The sequence below is a fragment of the Poromitra crassiceps genome (assembly GCF_964638095.1).
Source record: "Poromitra crassiceps genome assembly, chromosome: 5".
NCBI lineage: Eukaryota > Metazoa > Chordata > Actinopteri > Beryciformes > Melamphaidae > Poromitra > Poromitra crassiceps.
Genome location: NC_139642.1, coordinates 62,539,533 through 62,545,834, shown reverse-complemented (window position 1 = coordinate 62,545,834; position 6,302 = coordinate 62,539,533).

Genomic DNA, 6,302 nt, shown 5'->3' with positions numbered 1-6,302 from the left:
ACATGAACATATAATGTACAGTTGTGAAATTAAAGGTGAATAAAGAAAACCCTTCCCTTTCAAACTAAAGTTTCTGTGGGCTTTCTCAGAGGTCAACAATTCAAGGTTGTGGTCGATCATTTGGGTTTTGGCAGCAATGCTAGATCCTCCATTCACCAACATTTTGCTTGAAATCTTCCCCACTTCCAAGATGAAATCAACTTGACTATGTAAATGCTGTTAGTATATCATCAAGCTTATGTGTCCCTGTGTTGCACTCAGCAATCACCAAGAAATCCACATCCTGTCCCAGCCAGTAACTTGAGAATGACATTCATTAGATTTGGTAGCAGGTCCTGCATTCTTCATAAAGGTCAAAGCTGCATTTGCCTCCAAGCTGTCCTGTAGAAAGGGACAGATTAGAGTTTGGGCTTCCCTTTGTCATTTTAAATGTTAGGCTGTATTATTTAAAAAATAAATGTTGGATGGATAGTTGGGCTTCACTCAGCAAGATAGCACGCAGATTTCCCATTTTCAAATTCAGTCTTCAGTCATCACAGAGGTACTTCTGGTAGTTCTCCAGGGCCACCATTGACCCTCTCATCCTCATCTTCCTCCTCATCACCAGGAAGAGTATCGTCACCCTCATCCGAGAACAGGCCATGTCTGAGGTACGGTCTGGGACTGGGCTCATGGTACTGTGGTGAGGCACGGTCTGGGACTGGGCTCATGGTACTGTGGTGAGGCACGGTCTGGGACTGGGCTCATGGTACTGTGGTGAGGCATGGTCTGGGACTGGGCTCATGGTACTGTGGTGAGGCATGGTCTGGGACTGGGCTCATGGTACTGTGGTGAGGCATGGTCTGGGACTGGGCTCATGGTACTGTGGTGAGGCATGGTCTGGGACTGGGCTCATGGTACTGTGGTGAGCCTGTTGTGGAAAAGAGGATCTTTAAGGACATTCTACTCTCACCATGTGGTCATTTGCAGTCATGAGGGATTACAGATTCTTTCATTCACATTTCACACAAAACAATGAAAAAATAAAAATCTGTGATGTGATCAAGAACACAAAAAAACATCCATAATAAGAAATGAATGGAAGATACTGGATAATTTGCATATTTGTTTATACTGTGATTTTGTTATTTATAATGACTGAATCAAAAATTACATAATCTAAAACAGTGGTTCTCAAAGTGGGGTCAAAATGGGGTCCGGGGACCCGAAGGGGTCCTTGACGGGGTTCCAGGGGGTCCTCAGCAAAAAGGGGAATAATTTATTTTCCATAGAATTTCATCCATAAGTAACACAATGACATAGGACTTTCTGTAAACAAACAGAGTTGCTCTGGATGAATATATTAAATGTGTTATTTTCAAAAATGTATTGTCATTATTTGGTTTGAGCATAGTGTTCCAGCTGTACCTCAATGTTTTTATTTTCTCATCAAATCCCATTGCTTTTAATGAAAACTATTTTTTTATATTGGTGATTTAGGCATACATGAAAATTCCAACCGTTCTCATCCTATGTGATCTCCTTTTCATAACTGATGTTTTTCCACTTCCGTTCACTGAGCCTCCCCTGAAACTGCTTGGAGCCCCACAGGGGAGGCCTGCCTCCCACTTTGAAACCCCCTGCTGTAGATCATGGTCTACCCTGCCGATCTCGGGCCATCAATAAGTAGCTTACCAAATAAATCCAAAATGTATTATTACATTATTACACAATGGAGTCCACTGCAATGAATGTGCAAGGGCAAAACAGCTGCCCTGGCATTATAGCTACACTCACTGAGCACTTTACTGGAACGCCAGACTAATACTGGGTAGGTATCAGGGTGGGAATTTCGTCATTTTAGGGGCATGGCCATTTGGCCTTCAGCGTCACATATTTTTGTTAGGGCACAAGGCCACATGCCAGGGCACAAAGGCCATCGCTCTATTGACATCGTGAAGAGCGATTTTTCAGAAATGTGTGTTAAAATGAGCCAATTACACATCCTTTGCACATTAAACTGAGACCACTGACGTTTTTAAAGCAACTGACAGTAGCAGGCTGGTAGCAGGGCACTGCCAATGTGGCCTTAAGGATCTCAGGGCATCACGGCCAGAAGGAGGGGCAATGGAGGCCTCCGTGTAATTCCCACCCTGGTAGGTATCGGCTTTCAGCTCAATGTTAAACGGCTACCAAAGTCACATCCGCCTTAAGGTTTGACGTGTTGCATTCTGAGATACTTTTCTGCTGACCAAAGTTGTTGTTTTTGCACCATTCTGTGTAAATTCTTGAGACTGTTGTGAGATCAGCAGTTTCAGAAGGGTTGGTGCCAGACTAATACTGGGTAGGTATCAGCTTTCAGCTCGGTGTTAACCGGCTACCAAAGTGACAGACGTGTTGCATTCTGAGATACTTTTCTGCTGACCAAAGTTGTTTCTGCACCATTCTGTGTAAATTCTTGAGACTGTTGTGATATCAGCAGTTTCAGAAGGGTTGCACCAGCAACCATACCGTGCCGCGGTCAAAGTTGCTTATGGTGTGAATTGCATAATGTTAGTTAGTTTGTTCAGCCATAGTAACCCACACGGGGAGCAAGACAAACACACGGGGAGCAAGACAAACACCTTCACGTGGTGCCCCCCGTTAGTAACTTATGACCGCAAAACGTCAGAAGCGAAACAGAGTTTGTCAATTAAGGACCCTCACCCGGGCTAGTGCTAGGCAGCAGTCGGGAAGGAAGGCCGGTGGTGCTTGCTCCGCTGGCCTCCAACCCAGAATACTGCAGCTGAACACAGAAGGGCTCACCGACAGCAAGTTATGCGTCATCGAAAAGTTGGCCTCCACCACTAAGGCTCTTGTCATCCTCCTTCAGGAGACCCATTGCATTTCATCTGACAAGCTAGTGCTACCTAACTTTGCTCTAGCCGGGTTTATCCTGAGCAGGAAACATGGCATTGCCACGTTTGTTCATGAAAGCCTGAGCTGGACTCTTGTCAACCAATCCTCTGCTCAGTCAGAGATTGAGTGGTTGTGCGTGGACGCTGCCGGTTGCAAAATTGTAAACGTCTACAAACCTCCTCCCTCGCGATTCACGCCAGCGTCAGTCCCTGTGTTCCCTCACCCCTGCCTCTATGCTGGTGATTTTAACTGTCAGCATGAGGACTGGGGCTATAACACCAGCACACCTGATGGAGAGAAACTGGCTTCCTGGGCTTCTGCTTCAGCCCTGTTGCTAAGACTTGATCAAAGGAGACAAGAGCGCTGGGAGGAGGCTGTCAACACCATCGACTTTACGCACTCCAGCCGCAAGGCATGGAGTATCCTGAACAACCTCACTGGCAGGTCTAGACACTCCCCTCGCCACTGCCCCATTTCTGCAAATAAAATCGCATCACAATTTGTGAAAAATGGGGTATACGAGGATACCACCGGTAGTGGACAGCGAAGCAGGTTACGACGCCTTAAGAACGGCGTCCCTCAGGGATCTGTCCTGGCTCCCCTCCTGTATAACATCTATACCTACGACTTGCCTGATACAGTCTCACGGAAGTACGCCTATGCAGATGACCTCGCACTGGTGTTCTCCGCTGGAGACTGGCAGTCGGTGGAGTGGACTCTGAGCCAGGACATGCAGACGCTAGTGGCATACCTCCATAAATGGAGATTGAAGCTAAGTGTGGCAAAGACGGTGTCGGCAGCCTTCCATCTTAATAACAGGGAGGCTAAACGTGAGCTCCAGGTACATGTCGGAGGAACATCCCTGCCATTTTGCGCCGAGCCAACCTACCTCGGCGTGACACTGGACAGGTCGCTCACGTTCCGCCGACACCTCGAGTCACTGCGCAATAAGCTGACAACACGAGTGGCATTGATCCTTGCAGGCATCCAGCCCGCTGGACTTCGTCGCAAAGGAGCCACAGCACGTCTGGCGTGCCGGGCCATGGAGCCAAACCACCTGCTCCATGAAAGGCTTGTCACAACAACTGAGCCTCCCCGGCGCCTCAAGTCCAGACACCCATTTGTTCCTGCTGCTCGGGAACTCCTGCAGCAATGCAGTGAAGCCAACATCAGTGCAGCAAGATGGGCGGATCACCTTTGGAGAATGGAGTGGGAGGTAAACACCTCTAGACTCCATTGCTTCATCCCCGATGTCGGTTCTCCTCCTACTGGGATGGACCTGCCTAGACAGGCATGGGTGAGGCTTAATCGCCTCAGGACCGGCGTCGGGCGTTTCCGCTCATCAATGTTCAGATGGGGCTTGACTCCTAGTGCGACCTGTGAGTGCGGTGCAGAGGAACAGACAGCAGACCATGTCATTCTGGAATGCCCGATGTATCGGGCTCCCAACGGGATGCATGGCCTGCTGTCTGTGGATGACGATACGGTGACATGGCTGCTAGAGGTGTGCCCAGAAATATAGCCCGGGTGAACCCCCCCCAGGCCGGGGTGGTAAAAGGATAGCCCCGTACCTGGGGGAGTGGAGAGAAATCACCTAACCCAAACGACAGAGAGAGAACCCACACGCAATGCCAGCATTGGGAAAATAGCTGTTGAATTCAACAATTTGATCAGAGTGAAATAAATGATCAACAACACACACATTTGATGTTAAATCCGACAAACCGGAGCTCTGAAATGAAACCCAACACGTCTCTTGCCCAGGACAAAATTATCCCTTATTTTGACAAAATGTTCCATACGTTTATGGGCAATTAGAGGGTTATTGTGCTTTTGGCTTTAATTGAATGTACCTGTGCTGTAAATCCTGTGTTATTGAGACAGCGTCCAAAATTAGCACCAGCCAAATGCTGGTAAAATATGCAAGTGGCTGGTAGATTTGCTTCACTCACCATCCAAAAACCCCACAACGGTCATCTATTGAGTGGCTGGTAAAATGTTTACATTCACTAACCATTTGACTGGTGGACAAAAAAGTTAATTTTGGAGCCTGTATTGAGATCCAGGTGAATGTATTTCTTGTTACTGTGCTGTTGGTTTTTGAGTGTTCAGGTGGCTGTGCTGTCAATCCTGTTGAGAGTCAGGTGAATGTGTCTTAGTTATTCTGGATACTGCTTACCGGTATGTGCGCTGTGAGGGGGGCTCTTTATGTGACCATGCCCAGGGGCCCATCATGTCATAATCCACCTGGGCAATGGGCATAAGATGTTGGGAGAAGTACATTCCTCTATACCGGTGGAGAGGAGTGGAACAACATCCCTAACGGAATTAAATCTGCAAATTATCTAAATGGTTTTAAAAACCTGAAAAAATTATTGCTGAGTAAACTAGAGTAATGTGCGAGCCTTCCGTTGTATAAGTTATTGAACTTGTGTGTTTTTGTTGATTGTTCTATTTGGTTTATTTTATGTTATGTGTTACCGTATGTCCTGTTTTTATAAGACCAGGGACCATCAGTGGCGTGCCTGACCAAGTTGGTGCCCTAGGCAAGATTTTTTATGGTGCCCCCCCAAAGAAAATATAATAAAAATTATATTGCAGCTAATTCCCCGACTGCAGTGCAGGCTCAGAATCGCCCTTCCCCAGTGGCGCTGGAAGTACTTTTAGGTAGGGGGTGCTGTAAGGAAGGGATTCTCGGTGCTCAGCGCCGAAGAAAATTTGACGTTTTTTGGACTTTCATCCATATTTAGAAGAATATTTAATTTTAAATTAACATTAGGATTATACTGTTGTGATGTCATTATTCAGTATCTTCTCCTTTTCTCACTCACTTTCATGTAAGCACCTGCTCTCCCTTTAGTCGTTTTACACTACAACAGACAGCAACACAGGCATAAACACTGAACTTATTATTATTATTATGGAAAACCAGATTATGATGAAAATCAAACACTTTTGAAGAGAGAATGTATGAAATAAGATTAGAGCTGGGAAGCACAAACTGTTTTTTAATGCATTGTGTTGGTGGTATAAACACAAGACAGCCAAATCCAACAATTTCGAAAATCTCATTTCTTGCCACCAGGGGGTGCTGCAGCACCCTCAGCACCCACCTTCCAGCTCCCTTGGGCCCTTCAGCAGGTAGAAGGGGGCGCGGCCGTGCAGGGGGTGGGGTGGTATGGATTAGGGACCATGGTGAAAGTGCTGCAGCCCAGGCAGCCAGAAAGCCAGAATTAGAAAATTTATTTCACTATTATTTAAAGACTTAAGACGTTGTTGTGCTTATTTTTTGTCTAGTATTGCAAAATAATAGTAGGTATTTGTCAAAAAAAAAAAAAAAAAAACTTTACCCTCTCTGGCGCCCCTAACGGCTCAAGCGCCCCTAGCATTTGCCTAGTTCGCCTAATGGACGGCACGCCACTGGG